A 27,014-nucleotide genomic window follows, 5' to 3' on the forward strand; every position below is an offset into this window, starting at 1 on the left:
GTAGGATTTTGATCCACTCTTCTACCTAGCTCCTGTCTAATAAAATTTCTTCCAGCTGGACCAGTCTGTCCCATTGATTCAGGCATTTATTAGGCACCTACTATATGCAAGGCACTGTGCTAAGTATTAGGGATCCAAAGAAAGACTTACAGATTAAAAGGAGAGACTACATGCAAATAACTATGTACAAACAAGATATATTCAGAATAAATTAAAGATAATCTCATGAAGAAAATACTAAGATAGGATCAAGGCTAATACTTGGGCCATTAATGAGGTTCTGATAGTATTCTAACCCCTGGGGTAACACAGGTTTCAAAAGATAACAGGTCCTAGAAACATTTCTTCAAGGTAGTGGTGAATTATTAGAGCAAAAAACAGTATTTCATCCTGCTCAGGTCCTCCATGAAATGGAGTGTTCATGTGAGAGTAGCTAAGTACTGACTCAAAAAGTGAGCAGTCTGGGAAGGCCACAAGAGGTCAGAGGTTTGGGGGAAGAGTAGGAAGGATTAGAGATTGCTCAGACTCAGCCATGTTCTATCCTTCATGCGTCTCCAACTATTTTTTCCAAGTGTTTGGGAACCGAATAAACAAAAACTAAAACAAAATGCAAACGAGCAACTGAGAATATATTTGGCCTCCAGTGTTTCTCTCCCCCTGCCTCCATTTTTAAAGCCATGTGTATTTTAAGGGAAATTTAATCCACGTGTTTTTGATAAATTTACATGTATTTCATCAACACACTGTTTTGTAAAGAGCAGTTTGATGTCCCAGAGCTTTTAGCTCCAATAATTTTTTTTCTTAGTTTAGTGTTTTGTTGGGGTTTTTTGTTTTTGTTTTTTGCTTTTTCGTCTTTAAAGAGCTTTCTCTCGAGGGCAGGAAGTCTGCCTTCTTTTGCCAAGAGTAGGCAGACGGACACTGAAAGCCCCTGAGGTTAGGTTGGAGCCTCTGAGCTCATGAATGCCAAGTGGGCTCTGGGCTTGAAAAAATCCATCTTCCCTCCCTGGTCTTCCTTGGCACAGTCATTCAGAGATAAACCCCAAGGAAGTGGGAGGACAGGGCTGAATGGATGCCATAAAGGCAGGAGTAGGTGGGGTTTTGCCATAGTTCTTCAGGGAATTTGTGTCATGTTGCCAGAGGTCATGTTCCCTTCACAAGGCTAGGGCTCACAAGCTAGAAGTAAGAATTAGTAGAATAAAGCTCATTATCCATGGGGATGAAAGGCAGGATCTGAGGCTCCTTCCCACAATCACCAAAAGAGAATGTTAGAGTTGTACATACCTCAGAACATGGAATGACTGAGGTGAAAGGTACCTTAGAGAGCAACTAAACCAGCCCCTTTGCTTTGTTTCGTTTCATTTTATTTTATTTTATTTCATACTATTTCATACCCTTACTTTCTATCTTAGAATTGATACCGAATATCAATTCTAAGGCAGAAGATTGGCAAGGGCTAGGCAATTTGGGTTAAGTGACATGCCCAGGATCACACAGTTGAGAAATATCTGAGGCCAGATTTGAACCCACTTCCTTTCAACTCTAGACCTTGTTCTCTACCCACTGAGCCAGTTAGCTGCCTCTACCTCCCCTTATTTTATAGATGGGGAAACTGAGGCTCCAGAGAAATAAAAGCAACCTGCTCATAGTCACACAAAAATTAGTAGAAGAGCCAAGATTCAAATCCGCATCTTCTGACTGTCCAGTGAACTTTTCAGCTTCAGCATACTAATCTTCTTCTAGCCATTTCTAAGATTTTTAGAATTAGAGGATTATTATACGATTAGAGGAGTATAATTCTGGATTGAGAAGGGATCTCTAAGGCCATCTAGTCCAATTGTCTCCTTTTTACATATGAGGAAATTGGTCCAAGGCAGTTTAGCAACTTGCCCAAAGTTCCACAGGTAGTAAGTGTCATGGGCAGGATTTGAATTCGGGCCCAGTGCTCTTTTCATGGTACCACACCACCTCCTGTAAAGGTTTCAATGATTCCTTTTCTATGGAGGGATATATTATAATCATTCCCTTTGATGTTTTGCATCTTCCAATACTTCTTAAACTCATTCTATTTTAAGAATTCTTTGTTCCTAGTGTAGTAGCTCCACTTTTTCAGATGTAGAAACTAAGGTAGCATAAAAGTTAATTCCTTAAAGCTCCAGAGAGCATTTGATGGTCTTCTGCTGCCTCATTTGGTTTTCATTGCCAAACTTCTATGTGATGATTGAACTAACCTCATTCTTTTATGATGGGTACTCTGTTTAATAATGAACCTTTATCATGGTTGCTGTTGATAGTAATGGGGTTTCAAGAAAGCTGTGGATTATGACATGAGTCATTCTACCAAGCCTGAGATACCCTCTCCTTTGCCTCAGTTTTTTGTTCTGTAAAAGGGGAATAATCATGCCCTCATTCTGCTGAACTCATAAAGATCAACTGAATAATGTTTATAAAGCATTTTGAGCACCGCATAAATACAAGCTATTATTAATGTTATTACCATAATTCACATTCTTGAATACTCTTTGGAGACTTGTGGAACTCAAGTTTGTTTATAATTTTCATGACTTGACTCCAGTAATCATTAAGGCATTTGATGATTTTGGACAGGCTGCAGGACTCTCTCCTACCTCTGGTGCATACTGAGTCCATCTGGGTGTGTTACATAAAGAGAGTGCCTCATTTCTAGCTGCCTGGTCAGCATTTGTGGCAAGATTTAGATCTCTGTGTATCTCTGCATTTGTGTTCACATGTGTGTGTGCTTATGTGTATACCTACGTGTATATTCTCTCTTTCTCTTTCTCTCTCTCTCTCTCTATCTCTCTCTCTCTCTCTCTCTCTCTCTCTCTCTCTCTCTCTCTCTCTCNTTTATTTCAACAGAGTTGTTTTTCGCTGGGAATCAATGCAAATTATTTTATGCATTTAAAAACATCACACTTCCTAAGGGTTCAAAGGCTTCACTAGACCATCAATGAGTTTTTCTCTCTCTCTCTCTCTCTCTCTCTCTCTCTCTCACACACACACACACACACACACACACACACACACACAATCCTGGGATTATTGACTAGAGACTTAGGAGACCCAAACTCTAGCAGCCTAGCTTTGCCAAGAACTAGTTATAGGTCCTTGAATAAATCATTTCTTCCTGTTAGGCCTCCTTTTCTTTATCCATAAAATAAAGTCATTAAAGATAACAATTTTTATCAAACTTGTTTTATCATCGTGATCTCATTTGATCCTCACAAAAACCCTGGGAATTAGGTGCTATTATTTTTCCTCATTTTACAGACAAGAGAACTAAGGCAAAAAGAGGTCAAATGATTTGTTCAGGGTCACATATTAAGTGTTTGAGATGAGGTTTTAACTTGGGTCTTTGTGATTCCAGACTGGCATTTTATCCATGGCATCAGCTAGCTGCCTAGAGGTTGAAGTAAATTATCATGAAAAGCCCTTCTAGTTGCAGTAGTCTAAACTTTCTTTTGGCTCTGGCATTCTGTGATTCAGATGTGTGTATACAATAGGTATGCATATGTTACATACAGGTACTATGCGTGTATATGTATATCTGTATAAAAGAGCCCAGATACATACACACACGTGTGTGTGTGTGTGTGTGTGTGTGTGTGTGTATTTATAAACTGGGGGAAGGAGCAGTGTGATTGTAAAGAGAAAAATCTGGTCATTGTATGAAGCCCAGAGTAGAAGCAAAAATATAGGGAAAAAAACCCCCAAATATTCTGTTGCCTGGGTTTGAGCCTTCTCCCATCGAACTGAGTAACATTTACTTCTCTATTTTTCAACATCAGCAAAAACGTTTCTTTCGCCAAAACATGGGGCTCCATTTATTGATGGTACAAGAAAGTGGTCCTAAGGATGCTGAGCTGTCTGAGTTGTAACTGGTGTCCTGCTGCTTTTTTTTAAACCCCTACCTCCTGTCTTAGAATCAATCCTGTGTATTGGTTCCAAGGCAGAAGAGTGGTAAGGGTAGGCAATGGGGGTCAAGTGACTTGCCCAGGAACACACAGCTAGGAAGAGGCCAGATTTGAACCCAGGACCTCTCTCCAAGCCTGGCTCTCAATCCACTGAGCTACCCAGCTGCCCTTCTCCTGCTACTTTGATCATCAGACCTATCAATCAGTGGGTGGACACTCCATCAGTGATGATGTAGGATGGCATGGTAGGATTTAGAGCCCAGAAGGACCTTTGGGGCCACCTTGTAAGACCATCATTTTATAGATGGGGAAACCAAAGCCCAGAGAGGCAAAAACATCTTCCCCCAAATCATCCTGTAAGAAACAAAGCCATAAAGTAGACCCAGATCATTTTTTCAAGTCTCTTGCTCATTCTGCTATCCCATGCTGCTTCTCTGGTCCCTGGCACATTTTTGGAGTAACAAGGGTGGGCAGTTAACCACAGGATCCCGCCCTCACTCCCAGTGGAATAATTACATCCTTCATGACGGAGATCTGCTTTATGGGGAGTCTTCCTCTCTTTCACCCTCTTGGCTGGTGTGTATACAGTGTTCTGACATCAGTTGCCAAGTGGGTGGCACCTTGGTGTAGGTTGAGTGGGTGCCCTTAACTGGCCAGTGGAACACTTTCCCCATGTGAAGTCAGAACAACAGATCGAAATATTGCCAGATAATGGATTTGGAGCTTTTTAGTTTATTGTTCTTCATTTTCTCTGTTTGGGGGATTTTTTTTTTACATTTTTGGAGCACATTTGAGCTGTGAACTCAGGGCTTTAACGTCAGTGGGACTGAAAGCAATCCAGTCTGACTCCAGGGTGTAGCACAAGAGTTAGACACCCTTTACTTCTCTTCTTTTTAACTTTCCCTTTGTTTATTTGCTCTCCTTTGTCCACAAAAAAACAAACGAACAAAAACCAAAAAACATGAAAACATAACCCTGAATCAAATACGACTCTTCCCCCCACCAAACTTTCAAATAATAGTATTTGCTCTTGTCTGAGTATGGAAATAAATCCATTAGATTTCTTTTCTTAAAGGCAGCATTGTATTAAATGGAGGGGTTTGGGGGAGACACAGTAGACTTGGAGTCAGGAGATCTGAATTTCAGTCTTGGTTCTACCACTAACTAGCTGTAGGAACCTCGGCAAGTTCTCTAACCCCTCTGATTTTCCATTTCTTTATCAGTGAAATGGAGATAAAATTTTTGTACTGTTTCCCCCCTATAGGATCATTGCAGAAATCAAATGAGATGATTATGACAATAATAATAATAATAGCTATAGTTTATATGTTATATTAAGGTTTTGCAAATCCTTTAGCATATACTTTATCCCTTTTGAGTTCCCACAACAATCCTAGGAGGCAGATGTGGTTCTTATCCTTATTTTACAGATAAGGAAACTGAGGCAAACAGGTTAAGTGTCTTGTCCAGAATCACACTGCTAGTAATTGCCTGGTGCAGGATTCTTCTAAACTCCAAGTCTAGCTGTCTAGGCACTTTGCCACCTATCTGCCTTTATTTTTACATTAGCATGTAGAATCAACATTTTCCCCCCCTCTTGAATTTATTTAATTAATTAATTTGGAATATCTTTCAGGATTTGTATTCTTTCTCTCCCTTCCCTCACCCCCTCCCATAGCCAACAAGCAATTCAACTGGGTTTTGCATGTGCTATTGATCAAGACCTATTTCATATTATTGATATTTGCCCTTGGGTGATCGCTTAGAGTCTACATCCCCAATCATGTCCCCATTGAACCATGTGATCAAGCAGTTGTTTTTCTTCTGTGTTTCTCTTACCACAGTTCTTCTTCTCAATGTGGCTAGTTTTCTTTCTCATAAGTCCCTCAGCATTGCTCTGAATCATTGCATTGCTGCTAATAGAGAAGTCCATTACATTCAATTGTACCACAGTGTATCAGTCTCTGTGTACAATGCTCTCCTGGTTCTGCTCCTTTCACTCTGCATCAGTTCCTGGAGGTCATTCCAGTTCACATGGAATTCCTCCAGTTCATTATTCCTTTTAGCACAATAGTATTCCATCACCAGCAGATACCACAATTTGTTCAACCAGTTCCCATTTGAAGGGCATCCCCTCATTTTCCAGTTTTTTGCTGCTATAAATATTTTTGTAGAAGTCTTTCCCCCTATGATCTCTTTGGGTTATAAACCCAGCAGTGGTATGGCTGGATTAAAGGGCAGACAGTCATTTGGGCATAGTTCCAAATTGCCCTCCAGAATGGTTGGATCAATTCACAACTCCACCAGCAATGCATTAAAGTCCCAATTTTACCGCATCCCCTCCAACATTTATTCCTTTCCTTTGCTATCATTTTGGCCAAGCTGCTAGGTAGGAGGTGGTACCTCAGAGTTGTTTTGTGCTTATTGATAGTTTTGATTTCTTTATCTGAAAACTGCCTATTCGTGTCCCTTGCCCATTTATCAATTGGGGAATGGCTTAAAAATTAATATATTTTAAAAATAAATTGATTTATATCATCAGATAGACCCATTCCATTGCAGCTTCCTCCTTGAGGACTTCTCTACCATTTCCCTTTCATCCTCACTTGAAGATAATTTTCCATCCTCAAATTTCTGATCGCATCTGACTTGGGCCTCCCTTTTGCATACATCTCATCTCCTAGGCATTAGTTATTGTAAATTTCTTTCCCTTTTGGATTCTAAACTCAGAACCTCTCAGAGAGTAGGTGCTTAGTGAATGTTTGCTAAATTTGAATTGCTATTTGCAAATGCATGCAGGAATGAAGGCTCCAAACCTTTCCTCAGGAGCCTGCTCTCCTGTTTTAATGCACAACTCTTGCTTCAATTTCAGCCTATTTCCCCAAATTTTAGCTCCTGTAGTGCTGGAGAACAGGTTCTCCATGTTCCTACAGCTAGTTAGTAGAGAGCTTGCAATGGCAGCTGTGGATGAAATGTTTTAAAAGGAAGGGCTAAGTTGTTGGAAGATCTTACCACAATTTTCAGCCCCCCGACCCCCACCCCCTCTCCCATAGTCTTTTTGCCCTTTCCTCATGGGTCCCATTTTTTTACCCTGTAGCCACTCTTTGGAACTTTGCTAAGGCCTCAGCATTCTTCCCCTCTGGTAACAGCTCCAAACAAGAGTCTCCCTGATTACCCTGGTAATCCATGCACACTCCCTCTGATTCATTCAGAAGCCCAGACACAAGATGCTTCCCTGGGTCTGCTGGTCAGAAACTCAATAAACCCAGTGTTTTGACTGTCCTGTGCCTCAGATCCAGCTAGTATGCTGTTAGTTTTCTTTTCTCGTGTTATACCAGTCGATGCCAGTGTCTTTGAGATGCCAAACCTTGGGTGTTTTAAATGCTTTCTGCAGGGAAGGCTGGCTTTTATAGGCAAATGTTTGTTGATGTACGATACTATGCCTCATAAAGTAACACCAAACTGAAAAAAAATTCCATGCCTCAGCTCCTTTTATGGATAAATCTGTACTTAAACTTTGGGGAGTGTTTAACTCTTCCGAAACTATAGTTTAGGAAGACCAACTTGGTTCTTATCTAGGGTCTTAAATTTTTTAAAAATTTCCCTGTTAATTGGGAACAGCTGTCTTCAGGGAGAAATAATGCCTAAGAAATTTATTTCTAGGGGGAAGCTAGGTGACTCAGTGGATTGACAGCCAGGCCCAGAGATGGGAAGTCCTGGGTTCAAATCTAGCCTCAGACATTCCCTAGCTGTGTGACCCTGGGGAAATCACTTAACCCCCATTGCCTAGCCCTTACCACTCTTCTGCCTTGGAACCAATACATGGTATTGATTCTAAGATGGAAGGGAAGGGTTAAAAATTTTTTTTAAGAAATTTATTTCTAGCTTTTAAACTGAGCCTTAAGTCCCAGTCATGTTTTTCTGCTTTTCTTTTTTTTTTCTATTCTCTTTATTGCTTTAGAATAGATTCTCCTCTATAGTTTTTTGTTGTTCTTCCCAACTCTCCTGTTAGAAATGTGTTCAAAGGACTTTGGTTTTCAGAGGGTTTTTTTGTTTTCTTTTTAATTCAAAAGACATAAGTGTTCAGTTTTTTTTAACTTCTAGAGATGTATATATCCAACCCTAATCTCTCTTCTGAGCTCCACTCCCATAGGATTGACAGCTGCTTCATGGACAGTTCCCCCTGGATGGCTCATCAGCATCTCAAACACAGAATGTTCAAAATGAAACTCATTATCTTTTCCCCAAAATTTACCCCTCTTCTGAACTTTAAAACTTCTGTCAGGGATGTTACCATCTTTCCATTCACCTGAGTTCTTTTTTTTTTAACCCCTTACCTTTTATTTTAAAATCGATATAGATATTCTGAGACAGAAGAGCAATAAGGGCTAGGCAATTGGAGTTATGTGACTTGCCCAGGGTCGCACAGCTAGGCGTTGACTGAGGTCAGACTTGAAGCCAAGTCCTCCCAGCTCCAGGCCTGGTGCTCAATCCACTGTGCTACCTAGCTACCCTATGACCCAAGCTCTTAACCTCAATCATCCTAGACTTGTTATTTTTCTCCCTCATTCCTCACAGCTCATCAATGACAAATGTTCTCAGTCTCTCTTCACAACATCTCACACTTGTATTCCCTTCTTTCAGCCCACACAGTCACCATTCTAGTTCATGCTCTCATCACCCCTCACACTATTGCAATACTTCTTGGTCTTCTTACCTCAAATCTCTCCCCTCTGCAAACTAGTTTCCATGCAGTTCCAGTCTTCTCAAACTCCATTCTAATCATGTTGATGCACTAAACTCCAGTGGCTCCCTTTTACCCAGAACATCAAGTACAAACTCCTGTTTGATATCTAAAGACCTTACTACATGGCTCCAACCGATCTTTCCAGCCTTATTCCCTTCCTCCACACTCTGCGGACCAGGCAGGCTATCCTTGCTGCTCCTCATCCATGATAGTGCATCTCCCATCTCTGCTTTCGCAAATGTACCCCGTATCTGAATACAGAGCAGTATGGCTGGAGCCAGGAAGATTCATCTTTGTGAGTTCAATCAGGCCTCACACTTGTAGCTGAGTGACCCTGGGCAAGTCACTTAATCCTGTTTGTCTCTGTTTCCTCATCTGTAAAATGAACTAAAGAAGGGAACAACAAATCACTCTAGTATCTTTATCAAGAAAGCCCCAAATGGAGTCACATTTGAATATGATTGAACAATAACATCTGTAATATTCTCTCCTTGATTCCATTTTTTAAGAATCTTTAGTTTTGGGGGTTGCAGTTAGGTACTTAGTGGATTTAGAGCCAGACTTAGAGATGGGATGTCCTGGGTTCAAATCTGGCCTCAAGCACTTCTAGCTGTGTGTCTCTGAGCAAGTCACTTAACCCCCATTGTCTAGCCCTTGCTGTTCTTCTGCCTTAGATCCAATACACAGTATTCCTTTTGAACACAGAAGATAAGGGTTATTTAAGAAAAAAAAAAGAATTCTTAGTATTCTTCCAAAGTCAGTTTATGTCAGGTTCTGTGATCTCCCCTTACTCCTAGTGCCCCTCCTATTACCTTGTTACTTTATATATTTTAGTATATCCTTATATGTGTGCATGTCTCCCCCAGTAGAATGTAAGTTCTTTGTGATATGGGCAATTTTATTTTTGTCTTTTTATCTCTAGCACCTAGTTGTCTGTCACAATGCAGCAGGTGCTTAATAAATGTTTATTGATTGATTCCAAATTTTAATTCATATACATAATTTTTTTAAATTGGTCATTCTTTTTTATTTTTTTAGAATATTTTTTCATGGTTCCATGGTTCATGTTCTTTCCTTTCCCCTGCCCAAACCCCCCTTTCCCCATAGCTGACACACATTTCCACTGAGTTTTACATGTATCACTGATCAAGACCTATTTCCATATTATTGATAGTTGCACTGGGGTGGTCATTTAGAGTCTACATCCCAAATCATCCCCATCAACTTATGTATTCAAGCAGTTGTTTTTCTTCTGTGTTTCTGCTCCCACAGTTCTTCCTCTGAATGTGCATAGTTTTCTTTCTCATAAGTCCCTCAGAATTGTTCTTGATCATTGCATTGCTGCTAGTAGAGAAGTCTGTTACATCCGATTGTAACACAGTGTATCAGTCTCTGTGTACAATGTTCTCCTCGTTCTGCACCTTTTACTCTGCATCAATTCCTGGAGGTCATTCCAGTTCACATAGAATTCCTCCAGTTTATTATTCCTTTGAGCACAATAGTATTCCATCACCATCAGATACCACAATTTGTTTAGCCATTCCCCAGTCAAAGGGCATCCCCTCATTTTCCAAATGTTTGCCTCTACAAAGAGTTCAGCTATAAATATTTTTGTACAAGTTTTTTTCCCTTATGATCTCTTTGGGGTATAAACCCAGCAATGGTATGGCTGGATTAAAGGGCAGGAAGTCATTTAAAGCCCTTTGGGCATAATTCCAAATTGCCCTCCAGAATGGATGGATCAATTCACAACTCCACCAGTAATGCATTAATGTCTCAATTTTGCCACATCCCCTCCAACATTTATTACTTTCCTTTGCTGTCATGTTAGCTAATCTGCTAGGTGTGAGGTGGTACCTCAGAGTTGTTTTGATTTGCATTTCTCTAATTATAAGAGATTTAGAACACTTTTTCATGTGTTTATTGATAGTTTTGATTTTTTATCTGAAAATCATCTATTCATGTCCTTTGCCCATTTGTCAATTGGGGAATGACTTGATTTTTTGTACAATTGATTTAGCTCCTTATATATTTGAGTAATTAGACCTTTGTCAGAGGTTTTTGTTATAAAGATTTTTTCCCAACTTGTTGCTTCCTTTCTAATTTTGGTTGTGTTGGTTTTCTTTGTACAAAACCTTTTTAATTTAATGTAATTGAAATTATTTATCTTATATTTTGCAATTTTTTCTAACTCTTGCCTGGTTTTAAAATCTTTCCTTTCCCAAAGATCTGACAAGCATACTATTCTGTGTTCACCTAATTTATTTATAGTTTCCTTTTTTATATTCAAGTCATTCACCCATTCTGAATTTATCTTGGTGTAGGGTGTGAGATGTTGATCTAGACCCAATCTCTCCCATGCTGTTTTCTAATTTTCCCAGCAGTTTTTGTCAAATAGTGGATTTTTGTCCCCAAAGCTGGGAACTTTGGGTTCATCATAGACTGTCTTTCTGACGTCACTTACCCCGAGTCTGTTCCACTGATTCTCCCTTCTGTCTCTTAGCCAGTTACCATATTGTTTTGATGACCACTGCTTTATAGTACAATTTAAGATCTGGTACTGCTAGGCCACATTCCTTCACGTTTTTTTTTCATTATTTCCCTTGATATTCTCGGTCTTTTGTTCTTCCAAATGAACTTTGTTATAGTTTTTTTTCTAATTCAGTTAAAAAGTTTCTTGGTAATTTGATAGGTATGGCACTAAATAAGTAAATTAACTTGTGTAGGATGGTCATTTTTATTATGTTAGCTTGTCCTACCCATGAACAATTAGTGTTTTTCCAATTGTTTAGATCTGGTTTTAATTGTGTGGAAAGTGCTTTGTAGTTGTGTTTGCATAATTCCTGTATTTGTCTTGGCAGATAGATTCCTAAGCATATACATAATTTTAAATGCAGTATTCCCAGAGCTCTGGGAGGGACTCTAATATATGTTAGGTTACTAGAGACTTTTCATATAACTATCATGAAAACTTCATTTTTTTTTCTTTTTTTCAAGAAGTTCAGTTTTTTACTTTTTCAGGAAGTTCAGTGTAGGGTAGTCTGTAAAACTCCAGTCAGTAAGCAGTTCTCCCTCTTCCCTACTCCCACCCTTCAGAATCCTTAATGGGTGAAGAAAAGAGTTCATAGCAAAAATAATAAGCTAGAACAGCTACTTTCTGGTCAGGAGTCAACAAAACCTGTTCATCCTCTAATTCAGAACTGTTCCCCAATGCCACATGTGCAAATTGTTCAAATCTCAAACATTTTGTTAGAAATTAAGTGGTTTGGGCCAGCTATGTGGCTTAGTAGCTAGAGAGCAAGTGGTTAGAGATCAGAGGTCCTGCGTTCAGTTATGGCTTCAGGATACTTCCTAGCTGTGTGACCCTGGGCAAGTCACTTAGCTCCAATTGCCTAGCTCTTATCACTATTCTGCCTTGGAACCAATACTTGACTTTAATTCTAAAATAGAAGGTAAGGGTTTAAAAAAAGAGAGAAAAAAATGGCTTGTCTCAGATGACTTGTCTCAATTAGACATCCTTCTACAGAAATTTATCCAATCTCTGCACTTACTCTTTTTCCATGCTGTAAAACGCTAGAGATACAGAGGATCCACTAATTGATTACAGTGAATGGAAGAATTGAGAGGTTAGAGGAAAATTACTCTTCTTGGAAAATGCAATTCCAAAGCTTCCCAATCACCACAGCTGGCAAGTGATTGAGCAATAAATATTCTGAGTTCCCAGAGTGAATAATTTCCATCGTCATCACTGTTCAGTTCAAAATCACAGTGCTATTCTTCTTAGGTGTTAGGGGCATTATGCCCAAACAGTTCCATTCTTACTTCTTCAGAGAGGTAGTGTTGTATAGAAGAAATGGCACCAGATTTAGAGAAAGAGGACCAGGGTTCAAATCCTGACTCTGCTAGGAGACAGCTAGTTGGTGCTAAAGTACCAGACCTGGAGTTAGGAAAACCTGAGTTCAGATCCAGCCTCAGACACTTGCTAGCTGTCCTTTTGCCCCAGTTCCATTATCTGTAAAATAGAGGCAATAATATAACACCTACCTCTCAGGGTTGTTGTGAGAATCAAATGAGATCATTATTATACAAAACTTAGCACGGCCTGGCACATTGTGTGTGTGTATAAAATATGGTACATAAATGTTAGCAATTATTATTTTTAATCATAGGGATAGGAATTGGATCTTCAGTTCATTGGCATAAGGAATTCCTGTTTGAGGAAACTTCCACTCCCAATATAGATGGATACTTTCTTTATAAATCAGTCTTAGGGAATTGCCTAGACTAGAGTATTGAGAAATTAAGCAATTTGCCCAGGATCACACAACCAATACATGTTAGAGGTGGGATTTGAATCATGGTCTTTCTGGAACTCTATTCTCTACACACTATGCCACACTGACTCTCCAGTCTCCAAAGAAGAACCAAAAAGAGGATCATATATAAAATTGAAATTTTTCAGTTTAACAGAATGCTTCCTTCTCATAGTCCTTTGGGTCAGGTGCACAACGGGTGTTGTTCCTCTCATTTTACAAAGGAGAAGGGAGCTTAAGTGACTTGCCTGAAATCTTGCTGCTAGTCAAAACCATCAGAGACAATATTTGAACCCAGGATCTTTTTTCTGGCTCCAAATCCAATATTCTTTCACTATGCCATTTTCATCCCCTTCTCCTCTCCTTCCCCTCCCCCCCTTTTATTTTTACAGATGAAGAAACAAAGGTTATAAGACAATAAACTTTGAGCTGGAAGCAACCCCAGAAATAGTCGTTTGTCTAACCCTCTCATTTTACAGATAAATAAACTGAGATAAGAGACGTCAAGTAACTTGACCCTCATATAATAAGGAGTCAAACATGGAATTTGAACTCAGGTCCACTGATTTCTCTCTACCCCACCCCACTGCCTTTCACCCAATGTCATAAAGCAAATAGGTTGTAGAGCCATATCTCAAAATTTAATGATCTTTCTCCATGATTGCATTTTATCTGAAAGATTTTTATAGCTCCAATTAACTATCCTGTTTTAACCTGAAGCAGACAATTAAGGTATAGAGGCTTTAGTGCAAGAGATCCAAGAGTGAGAATATCAATTGGGTTAAATGAGGATTTGTCCTGGCAAGATTACTTTCAAATATCCTTTTCTTTCCCTTATCTCATTGGTCAGTTGTTTATTTTTTCCCCAGGGTTCAGAAGATAGTGCTCATGAGACCATGGAGGGCAGTTAGTTCTGCTTTGTTCTATGTCCACAAGTTATGCTTCTGGCCAGCCACCGAGAGAGAGAGAGAGAGAGAGAGAGAGAGAGAGAGACAGAGACAGAGACAGAGACAGAGACAGAGACAGAGACAGAGAGATAGAGATACACAGAGAGAGAGATACAGTGATACAGTGAAAAGAACACTGAACTTTGAAGACTGAGTTTTTGAGTTTGAACTTCCACTTCACTCCTTACTATCTGTGTAACACTTGGGCCATCCCTGCCTTATTTTCCTATATAACATATAAAAGGCTGAAACTATATATCTAGATTCACTATAATCAAATATTATTGAGTACCTACTATGTGCTAGGCACTATTGAGCTTACACTTGAGCGAGAGCGATCTCAGATTGGTGACCCCCCCTCTATCTAAAGAATAACTCTGGGAATCAGAGGACAAGAAGTCTAGGTAACTAAGGTACCTACAGTAAGAAAACAACTCTCGGACTCTAATTCTCAGCCCACACAGCTGTGTTTTTCTACATTTAAACTTATTTGGACTTGTGGTTCATGGACAAAAGATTTGCTTAGCAAACAGACAGCTTCTACTTACAGAGAGAATGGTGAAGCAGAAATTTGAACGGGTATCTGTATCTCCCAAGTCCCAGAGTGAAATGTTTACCCAGTGTGTGTCAAAGAAATGAGTCACCTGTGCAAAACAAATGCACATACATTTAGACACAACAAAACAAAGCCTTACAAGATAAAAATAATAGCTGACGAGTCCAGTTTAGCTTACCAGAAGCCATAGGTAGTGTATACATTGTACAATTGAGGAAACTGAGGCTCAGGGGGTAAAAAGACTTGTCTAAGATGACATACCTAATGTGGTCAAACTGGGTTTAAACTTGAATATTCTGACTTTTGCTCCTTCCCCTCTCTGCTGAGCTGTGATGAGTAGTCAAATAGCCAACACCCTTCCCTGAAGTTGGTAAGGTTTAGAAAAGCCACATCCTTTGCAGAGTACTCAGTTCAGCCTGGAACTTGGGCAGGGGATGTACATCACGGGGCCTCTGCCTCAGCCCCGTTAACTGGAAACCAGGGGGAAATGGTTTTGAAGAAGCCCTACTATTATTAAAAGCAATACAAATTCCAGGGGGAAAGATCTGGACGAGCTCTCTGTGTGCCTCAAACTTTTGGCAGATGTGTGTTCTGATTTGGGGGTGGAAAGAGAGAAATAATAGCACCTCTACTATTTCTGAACTCTGGTTTCAGAAAGGTCAAGATGGAAATGTCAGCATGTCCCATACTCACATTTTATGGGCTTGGATTGATTTCCTAGTACTTGGTTTAAGAGTGGAAGGGGAGGAGTTTGTTTTTTTCTATTATTTTCCTTTTGTTGGCTGTCACTTTTCTCCCCAAATACATTCTTTTTTGCTTCTTTTCCCCCATTTATTCAGCATACGTTTTGTAAACAACAGCCATGTGCAAGGCCCTATTTGGGTGATCATAGGACCATAGATTTTATAGCTGAGAGATATCTTAGAGGTTTCCTATTCCAACTCCCCCCCCCCAACCCCCAGTTTTACAGATGAGGAAACTGAAGGCCAAAGAAGTTAAATAACTTGAATAGGGTCACATAGGGTAAAAGTGACAGAGGTAGGCTCTGAACCCAGTTCCTTTAACTCTAAATCCAGTGGTCTTTCCATTGTACCACACAGCTTCATGTGATAATTCACAATTATATTACAGTTGAAAATTCTGCAAAGAACTTCCCTTACAACAAACCTGTAAGTAGGCACAAGAATTATTGTTCCCACTTTGTAAATGAAGCACCTATAGCTTAGAAAAGTAAAATGACCCTCCCCTGGCCCCCACACTGCCTATCTGTGTGGAAACCAGGGTCTGAACTCAGGTCCAGTGAAATTTCCATTGTGAGAGATGAATGGTCCAAGAAAATGTGAGCTCCTCTAGGAGAGGATAAGCTCCTTGAGGGCAGGATCTATTTTATTTTTGTCTCCAGCTCCCTCGTTCCTAGCACAGTGCTAGCTTAGTAGGTACTTAAAAGAAAAACACAGGCATAGAGTTCAGATCCCAAAGAGATCAAAGAAAAGTGAAGAAAAACTATTTGTACAAAAATATAGCTGCTCTTTTTTGATGGCAAAGAAATGGAATTGAGAAAAATCTATCATTTGAGGAATGCTTGAACAAGTTGTGGCACATGATTTTGATGGAATACTGTTGTGCTACAAGAATTGATGAGCAGGAAAGTGTCAGAAAAACCTGCTAAAATTTATATAAACTGATGCAAAGTAAAGTGAGTAGAACTATAAGAACACATTGTACACATCAACAGCAATATTGTAAGGATGATCAACTGTGAAAGACTTATTAGCCTCTCTGAGCAAGCCAAGACCAAAGGACCCAGGGTGAAAAATGCTATCTACCTCCAGAGAGAGAACTGATGAAGAACTCTGAGTGCAGATTGAAGCATACTTTTTTCCATTTCTTTATGCTTCTGTTTTTATTGATGATTTTTCTGTAACACAATTAAAATGGAAATATATTTAGATGACTTTGCAAGAATAATTGATATATTGCTTGCCTTCTCAATAGGTAAGGAAGGGGAGGAGGAAGAGAATTTGGAGCTCTAAAGTTTTTTTTAAATGATTATTAAAAGTAAAAAAAAAAGTGATGATGATTTGCTTAAGCCATCATTTCAAGACCATTCTCTTTCTGGTCAGCTCAGCTGTATGGTATTCTCTCCAAAAACAATTCACATACAAAGTTACAAGACCTAAAGTTAATTTGTAGTAATAAATTTCTCTACATATATAATTGTAAAGAAAACAAAAGTGCCTGTTTTCCTAATTTTACAACACAACTCAGCATTTTTCTAGATTTTTGTTGCCAACTGTCAGTGGAAATAGAGACCATAGAACCATCTTTTAGACCTTGAAAAGAAATCTGTTCATGGAATTTCTTCCATAATAGGAGGAGCATCAGATGAGTCATCTGGATACCCTAAATCCCAGGTGTCTGTGATACTCAGTGACCTGAGACAAATCACTTCCCTTTCTCTGATCTCAGTATTCTCATCTATAAAATAGGGATAATATTTGCATTATCATTCTCATTGAGATTTTTTGAAAAAAACTATATGTAAACCTAAAGTCATGATAAAAAAGTATTTTAAACATTTTGAAATTTGGGGGGTTTTGCCCCTTGAGAAAGGAAAATATCTCAAGACCAGCATGACATAGATTGCCAGTTTTTCTAACCAGAGAGCAAAAATGTTTTTGTCATATATTCAATGATCTAAAAAAATGAGCATATAATAGTATACCACAGTTGCCGACATTATTCCTAATCTGAGAAATACAGTGAGTAGGATACAATACAATGAAACTTCAAAAGAGTTGCCTTAGAAACAGACTGACAGATGAGCATTTCCTTTCCTTTGGCTCCCTCTTTAAAAAGTTTGCCCATCACTGATATACCAGCACCCAATTTGTCTAGCATTGTCTGGGAATGTAGCATTCCACATAAGAATTCCTGGTTGGAAGAGACTTCCATTGTCCTTTAGACCGACACCTACTGTGGATGTGAAAGCCAAGACTGTAGAAGAGACGTGACTTGCCCTTGATCATACAGTCATGTGGCAGGGCCACAGCTACTGACTCAGAGTCTAGTGTTAGACAGAATACAGCATCTCTACCACATCTGCAGATGAAGAAACCACAGCAGAGCTTAACTTTCTGGGACAGTGGAAAGAGCAGAGAACCTGGAATCAAAGAATTTCAATTCTAGTTCCTCTCCCTTACTATTACTTATTATTCAATTGATTAAGTTCCATTCCTTATTATTTGATTCAATAAATATTTATAAACTGTGTGACACTAGAAATATTAATTTCCCCTCTCTGGGCGTTAGTTTGCTCATCACTGAAATGAGAGGGGTAATCTACTTGATCTCCTACTCTCCTTCCACTTCTAATTCCTATGATCCCAAGGATTTGTTCAGGGTCATTCAGCTAATCAGTGGCAGGCCCAGGTCTCCTTTTGGGGAACCCAGTGCCCTCCTTTTTAATTTTTTAAAAAACCCTTACCTTCCATCTTAGAATCAGTACTATGTATTGTTTCCAAGGCAGAAGAGAGGTAAGGGCTAGGCAATGAGGGTTAAGTGACTTGCCCAGCAGCACACTGCTAGGAAGTGTCTGAGGCCAGATTTGAACCCAGGAGCTCTTGACTCTAAGTCTGGTTTGCTATCCACTGAGCTACCCAGCTGCCTCCTGGTGCCTTCCTTTTACCCTTCCACTGCTACAGTAATTCCTGATTGACTTGCCTTCCCATTCAGGTGTGTCTTATTTGAGAATGGTGAGAATTTAGTTCTCCTTAGGGAGAAACATTTGACAGTAGATGCAAGAATGAATGAATGAATGAATGAATGAATGAATGAATGAATGAATGAATGAATGAATGAATGAATGAATGAATGAATGAATGAATTAAAAAAGCATTTACTTAACACTTAACTATGTTAGGCAAAGAGTGGCAAAGGGAGAATGTTTCCTTCTCTTTGCACAGACACAAGAGAATGTTCAGAAAAATAAGCAAGTCCTCCCCACAAGTTGGTGTAGTTAAAAGTGTAGTCTGTGTTCTAAAAATTACAGGGAGACTGACCACTCAGAGCTGTGGAAGAGGAAAGTATTTGGAAACTTCTGTAAGGCTTAGCCGCTGGGAGCCTCTCATCTTGTCTTACAGCCTCCAGCTTTTGCGAAGGGCCTTCAGGTTCCATTGTAAGCAATCTAACCCACCCCAAATATGTAGGATTAGCAATTATTCATTGCTCGGTGACCACAAGTTTTCATTAAATGATACTTTAAGGAAGGCCACAGTAAGAAAACCTCTTAGGTAAATAAAGCCTCTGTTGAGGATGAGCGTTTAGGACAGTCAGCATTGCGGAGCTTTGAGTTTTATTACTCCTTTTTGCCCATCCAACCACACAGCAACCATCTTGCAACTTGTATGTGATATGTACTTTGGGATGGTTAGTGTCAGCCCAGGACAAACACTCCAGCACATTTTTTTAATCCTTACCTTTTGTCTTAGAATCTATACTTGTTATCGGTTCCAAGGCAGAAAAGTGGTAAGAGGGAGGCAATGGGAACTAAGTGACTTGCCCAGGGTCACCCAGCTAGAAAGTGTCTGAGGCTGGATTTGAACCCAGAATCTTCCCTCTGCAGACCTGACTCTCAATCCATTGAGCAGCCTAGCTGCCCCTCTCCAGCATATGTTGGGTTTGTGCGGTGAGTACTTATGTACTCTGGTTACCCCCCATGCAAAAACATGACTGCACCTAACATATGTCCTTTACTAACACACGTGTCTCTTGTTTCAGGGGAAGTAGATAAGGGAGCAGAAGAGTCATTCTCTACTGTAGTGGTCTTTCCAGCTAATGAGAAAAGTAGCAGATTCTGAAATCAAATGACTTGAGTCCAAATCCCAATTCTGCTAACTTTTCTAGTTGTTTGGGGTAAGCTGTGTAACCTCCAAAGACCTCAACTTAATCTTATTTTTTAACTTTTAATTCCATGTTTAAAAAATAATTTTTGGTGATAACTAATAACCAAACTAAATCTTGAAATAAAATTTAAAATTTAACAATAACAAAAATTTTTGGTGAGGCTTTTAACCAGTTAAATTAATTAGTCAAACTAAAATCTCCAAATAAAACCTGAAGTTAAATTATTTACATTTTGATTGAAATAATACTACTTTAAAGAAATTTAAAATAATGTTAATAAATTTGCTCAGTGTCCCCTTGCAAGTTCACTTGTATATGTCTAAGAAACTAATTACTTTGGATTCTTTAAAAAAAAAGTTGATAATTGTGGCGTTCTTAGTTGCTCACCTTGTCCTGCATCATCCACATTTTCTTATATTCTTTTCTTTTGTCATTTATAGCATCGTCATGGCATAGTGAATAGAGAGCCAACCTCAAAGCCAGATTCTCACGCCCTTGCATGTCACCTCAATTAAATACTTAGCTATGTGACTACATAGTTATAAGTCCCTTAACATCTCTGTGCTCCAGGCAACTCTGAAATCATAAATTACCAAGAAGTTAACCAATTGCATTAAAAAATGAGTTTTCTGGGCAGTTAGAATGGCACAGGAGAGAATGTTCAACCTGGAGTCATGAAGATCCGAGTTCAAATATGACCTCAGATACCAGCTGTGTGACCTTAGCCAAGTCCCCCAATCTCTGTCTCAGTTTTCCTCCACTATAATGTGGAGATAATGGCTTCCATTCCAGGGTTGGCATAAGAATAAAATGAAATAATTTTAAAGGACTTTGCAACTCATAAAGCATTATATAATATTAGCTATTATTTAATATTATTATTCCTTATACCAATGAAATCACACATCCATTTCTTATTTCTACCCTTATGAATAAATGGTTAATCCTACTATAATGCTTGTTTAGAAAATGGGAATTTGTTCCAACACAATTGATATATTAAGATATGATTTGCATATAACCTGAATTTCGTGTTTTTTTGTGCATTATTTTTGTCCCTGAGAAGCAACAGGAAGGCAGAAAACTCTACCACTTCATAAAAACTCACAGGCTTCAACCCTTTCTGCAAGCAAACGTCAGGTCTTTTTCAAGGCAAAGTGCCATATTTATTATATGTCTGCCAGTGCAGTAGGAGCTATAGGTGGATGCGGACTGTTCCCCTATGGACCACTGAGTGGAGGATCTGCCGCCACCTTCTGCAGTGGCCATGGTCCTGATCTAGAAGTCCAGCTGCTGACTACCAGCATAGAGACATCAGGTGTTACAGTGGGTAGAGAGAGGGCTGCCATCAGGAAGTCCTGAGAAGTCACTTTAGCCTCTGTTTGCCTAAGTTTTCTCATAGAGTTGTTGCAAGGATCAGGTTAGATAATATTTGTGTATGTGTGCTTTGCACAGTTCCTGGCACATAGTAGGTACTATATAAATGCTTATTCTCTTCTTCACACCTTTCCAAGTCTATACTCATGCACCCAACCAAATAGCAGACTGCGGCCATGGACATCATAATTTTTATTGTGATATTTATATAGTTCTTAGCTATTAACATATGTAAAACTCTGCTAATATTTTTACTAGGTTCCTATCTTTTTTATAATGTTACTGCTGAAGTTTTTGAGCCAGGGACCCTAATAGCAATTTCCCCATAAACTCTGTGGTTTTTATTGTGCCATTTTGCATTAATAGCAATGCTTAAGAATGCATATACCAAATTATAGCAGAAATGATTGTACTGAGCCCTTAAAAATCAATCTCCAATTGTTAAGACATAAAAGTTGTTTCCAGTTTTTCTTTGTTACCAATAACACAGCTATGGATATTTCTTTGCATATAAAACCTTTCGTCTTCCCTTTAAAATGACAAATCTAATTCTTTTTCTCTAAAATAAGAATAACATTTTGTGAATTATCTCAGAGTCATTGTGAAGGTTTAAAAAGACTTTTGGAGATGAATGCTTTATATTGGTAAAGCACTTTATGAATGTTATGGAAAGAAAGAAGATATTTGGGGCACAGAGCACTATACAAGGGCAGGCTTGGCTGCTTTTTCTCTGGGATTAGAGAGACCTGGGTTATAGCCTGTCATCTACTACTACTAAACTTGCTGCATGGCATTGGGTCACTTCCTCTCTCTGAGCCTTGTTTCTTCATTTATTAAATGAGAACATTGTTTTAGATAGTCCCTAAAGCTCTTACAGTTTCTTCGTTCTAAATTTGAAAATCTTTCCCAGCAATAATCTATGCCTTGTAGTACAGCAAAAATAATCCCGGGCTAGACCTAGGGTCAAATCCTTACTAGGCTTGGGGCCTCAGAGAAGTTACTTCCCTTCTCAGCCATAGTTTTCCTCATTTGTAAAGTGAAATGGTTAGATTAGATCATCTCTAAGGCATCCTCTTTGTGATGCTGCATTTCTGCCTGGGCCATGTTACTTCACCCTCCTGCTGTTAGACTAGTGCCAGGGTGGACAGAAACACGTCTCGATGAGCCACTGGGCTCTGCCACATTCACAAGATTCTTGGGAGTAAGCTCTGCCCTCCCTCCCCCAAGCCAGGGTGGTACCTTGCTCCCTGAGAACCTTTCCCATGGAAACCTCCCAGTGTTTGTTGTTGGATTCCAGGAATGATTACCTATAAATAATGAGGACTCACAACAAACCTAGCAATGCATCTGAAGCAAATACAACTCTATCCACTATTTCCTGGTCCCCTGTAGTGTTTCATCTCCTGGAGGGAAAGCATTCCTTCAGCAAACTTAGAAATCCTATAATGTCAGAGCTGGTAGGGAATCAGAGACATTGTCGTCTCCAACTTTCTCGTTGGCTAGATTAGACCAAAGACCAGAGACTGCAAAGTAAGTGACTTGCTTAAAGTATCACAATAAAGAAGAGGCAGTCCTGATTCTTCCTGGAGCATATTTTGCTGGAGCCAGGGTCGATGCCTAACAAAATTGAAAACTAATTTTCTTTATGGTTTTACTACATCATCCTCTTGATGCACAACCCATTACGTTATGCCCAAGAGACAACCAAACCCTACTGCCAATGAGAAGGTGGTTTGCTGAGAACATTTCTTTACATCATTGTTATTGATGGGCATGTCTTCTCTCCTGTTAATTCATAACATCTTTATGGGGGATATGAGGGGGACACATTTAGGTAGTAGAATGGATAGAGTGCCAGGCCTGGGGTCTGGAAGATCTGGGTTCAAATCTGGTCTCAGACACTTCCTAGCTGGGCAAGTCATTTAATTCTGATTGTCTAGCCCTTGACACTCATTTTCGTATCTTAAAATTGATACTAAGGCAGAAAGTTAGAGTTTTGTTGTGGTTGTTTTTTTTAAATAACATCCCTGAGGGTCAAGACCTTGTCCAATTCTTTGGCAGATGTAGTTGCTGATTCACTGTCAGTGATATTTGAAAGATGGTGGAAAACTGGAGAAGTACCAAAGGATTAGAGAAAGACAGATGTCCCCTTTTTTTAAAAGGAGAGAAAGAGAGGAGAGTTCATATTCTGTAGAGTTCAATGGATTCTTTACTTGAATTTTTGTCATTTCTAGATTAATTTAATTAGTTAATTCTAGAATGGATCATTAAAGAGGTTTATGAATGTCTAAAAAGGAAGTAGTATTTACAGAGATTTTTTTTTAAACCCTTGTACTTCGGTGTATTGTCTCATAGGCGGAAGAGTGGTAAGGGTGGGCAATGGGGGTCAAGTGACTTGCCCAGGGTCACACAGCTGGGAAGTGGCTGAGGCCGGGTTTGAACCTAAGGCCTCCCGTCTCTAGGCCTGACTCTCAATCCACTGAGCTAGCCAGCTGCCCCCATCTGATTCAATTTTTATGGAGTATATGGAAGGATTATTAGCTAGATGAATGTGAAATTGTTTGAATGGTTGAACTCAAAAAGTGACCATTCCTGGTACAATGTAAACTTAGCAAGAGTTCTCAAGTAAAGGGTCCTAGGTTGAGGTAGATTAAAACTTTCAACATTAGAGGCAGATAGGTGGCTTAGTGGATAGAGTCAGGCCTAGAGATGGAAAATCCTGGGTTCAAATGTGACTTCAGACACTTCCTAACTATATGACCCTGGGCTAGTTACTTGACCCCAATTACCTAGTCCTTACTGTTCTTCTGCCTTGGAAGCAGTACTTAGTATTGATTTTAAGTCAGAAACAATGGTTTTTTAAAAAAAGGAAGGCTCCAAAACAAACTTTTAACATTGAATTAGATAAAGGCATCACTGGTTTAAGGATATTGGGGGGCAGCTAAGTAGCTCAGTGCATAAGAGTGCCAAGCCTGGAGTTGGAAGAACCTCAGTTCAAATCTGGCCTCAGATACTTCGTACCTGTGTGACCCTGGGTAAGTCACTTAACCCTGTTTGTGTAGCCTTGTAGTTCTGTCTTAGACCAAGACAGAAAGTAAGAGTTTAAAAAAAAAAGATATTGGTAAGCTGGAGAATATGACCAAAGAAGGACCACCAGAATGGTAAAGGACACTGAATTCATTTCAAATAAAAATCACTAAACCAGGCATGTATCTTGTAGAGAAGACATGATAGCCTTTTAAAGTTTTTGAAAGGCTGTCATGAAGAAGGATTAGATTGGTGGTGTTTTACTCTAGAGCCATGTTGGCAAACCTATGGCACATGTGCCAGAAGGGCTGCTCCCTTCCTCCCCTCCATTTCTCCTGAGGACATTTCTCCCATCACCTGCCCCTCTGCCCAGCAGCCCAGTGGGAGTGCTTCCTCCCTCCCCTCTCGGAGGTAAGCAGGGAGCTCACATGAGGCATGAGGCTTGCCATTGGGTTACTCAGTCTCTAAAAGGTTTGGCATCACTGTCCTAGAGTGTAGACCCAGGAGCAATAGATAAGTTGCAAAGAGGCAGATATAGAGGTTGACTTTTAAAAAAATAATAAACTATCTAAGATCAAGAAGTAGAATCAAGTGAACATTACATACAGCCACAGATTGAATACCTCCAGAAAATGAACTGAAAAGGAGAAACATGAAAGACATAATCAACATATACATCACTATTTGCTGGACAATGCCTTCTATGGTGTGGGAAGTGGGGGAAGGGGCTGACTTTTTCAAAATACAAAAGCTTTCCTTTCCATTAGAGCTGCCTGAAAATTGAATGAGCTGTCTCTGAAGAGTGGGTTCCCCTCACTGGAGGGGAGCCTCAAGCGAAAGCTGGATGATGATTTGTCAGAAGTTACGGTGGGGATTGTTTTCCCTACATTGGCTGCCAGGTCCCCTTCCAGCTCTAAAATTCTGTGATCTTTGTATCTCTCTCAGCACATTGCCCAAAGCTTTCCACGTGGTAATTGCCTAGTAATTTTGAGGGGATGAAAGGAAGGGAGGAGTTATAAAATTGAGGGGGGGTGCCTTATATATTTTTTTCCATTTTTTATTGTCATGCAAAACACACTTCCATATTGGTCATTGTTGTAAGAACAAAGTCTTACATAACCAAAAACCCCAAAATAAAACCATAAATACTCTGAGGTGAAATCTCCAACAGTTCTTTCTCTGGAGGGGGAGAGCATTCTCCGTCATGAGTTAGTGTTTTTCTAAAGCATTTATAAAGTGCTTATTATGTGCCAGGGACTGAGCTAAGCACTAGAGTTATAAACAAGCTAGACAACGCCTGCCCCCAAGGAGCTTACCTTTTATTGGGGGGGAGATAACACCGAAAGGGGAGCTAGAAGGGGTTGGCCAGGGTAAGTACATACCTGATGTGTGTGTGTGTGTGTGTATAAATATATATTTAAAATATTTATAATATATAATAAAAATAGATAAACAGAAGAGATATAAAAAGCTTTCACTGGTCAGATGAGATCTAAGAGAGGGTCTAAAGTTCAGTGGGCTCAAGAGCGGGCTGCATCATATGGAGATAATTTAGGGGAAAGAGCCATGGTTTGACAGTTAAGAGGCTCGTATTTGAAGCTACTACTATGTGTGTGACCTTGGCTAAGTCACTTGACTTCCATAAGCTTTAGTTTCCTCATCTCCAAACCAGCATGGCACAGTGAATAGACTGATGAACTTGGAAACAGAAAGACTTAGGTACAAATCTGGCTTTTAAAATTTAATAGTTCATGTCACCATGGGAAAATAGTCTAAAATAAATAAACTTAATTTAAAAAAAAACTTAGCAGTTGTATGGCCCTAGAGAAACCTGTTTTTATCTCAGAGCTCCAGTTTCCGAGGGTTGGATTTAGCCCACCAGGATCCATTTCTAGCTCTAAATCTGTGATCTCCTGGTCACTCAGCAAGTGGCACGGTGGATGTGATTTCTCAGTTCCTTTTTCAGTTTTCCTATTTGATGGTTCTATCATCATAGAGGTGGACTACCAAAAGGTAAAATGAGATGAGGCCAACTCTAGTCAGGCTGAGAAGAGCAGGATAGGTTTCCCTCAGATCTTTCCTGTACTCCTAGTACAAGAAACTCTCTTTCATTTGGCTTGTCCCTAAATAACACCCTCCTCTTTGCCCACTGGGTGCTGGCCGGGCTCTGTCATTTCTCTGCCATGCTGCCTGACTCGCCACTGCTGGGGCTTCTGTGTGGCCTCAAGCCAGGCTACCCCAGGGTTGCTTTACTTCTCCCTCTAACTCACAGAGGGCTTTTGAGATCCTCAAGTAAAAGATCCTCCTGTATAGAAGAGGGTGGTGGTTAGATTTATCTTTTAAACACCAAATGCCCTTCTCTCTTATTAGCCTATTTGCTCTGAGCAGATTCATCAGTCAACACCACCATCCAGACTTTCTCTGCTTTCCTATGGATCCCAAAATAAACACGTCTTGACACCATCTGCCTTATTTATTCTACAGAGGGCCAGATCCTCTTGTGTTTGCTCCTAGGCTCACCTAGAGCTGGTCAGCTGGAAAGAGCAGTGTTTCCCCAGACAGAGCCTCCTGCTTATCTTTTCTCGCATCTTTGGTTCCTTAACTACAGGAAGTTTTAGGGAAGGTCTGTCTGTCTCCCAGAGCTGCCCCTCCTTAATGTACAGACTATTTTCTAGCATGCTGTATAATGTGGTAGAGAACCTGTGTTTAGACAGCCTCACCTAGCACTTTATTTTACACTTCTCTAAAGTATTTGCATCAGGGCAGCTATAGTGAATAGAGTGGGGGGACCTGGAATCAGGAAGACCTGAAAATCCAGCCTCCAATACTTACTAGCTGTAATCTTGTGTGAATTCTGGACAAAATCATTTAACCCTGTTTGCTTCAGTTTCCTCATCTATAAAATGGCAAACCACTCCTGTATCTCTGCCAAGAAAACCCCAAATGGAATTATGAAGAGTCAGACAGGATTCAAATGAGTAAACAACTCATTTGAATAATAAAATAATAAATAAATTCTAATAATAAATAAAAATAAATTCTAATAATAAAAATAATAAAATAATAATAAATAAAAATTGTGCATTATATTTATCTTATATATGTCTTACCCTATCCCTTTTAGACTATAAATTCCCCCAAGGGCTAGGATGATGCTGTATCTTAATTTTATGTCTCCTCCCGTGTCTGGTGAAGTACAGAAGCTCACAAATT

This window comes from Gracilinanus agilis, chromosome 2, assembly GCF_016433145.1.
Source record: "Gracilinanus agilis isolate LMUSP501 chromosome 2, AgileGrace, whole genome shotgun sequence".
In the NCBI taxonomy this organism is placed as follows: domain Eukaryota; kingdom Metazoa; phylum Chordata; class Mammalia; order Didelphimorphia; family Didelphidae; genus Gracilinanus; species Gracilinanus agilis.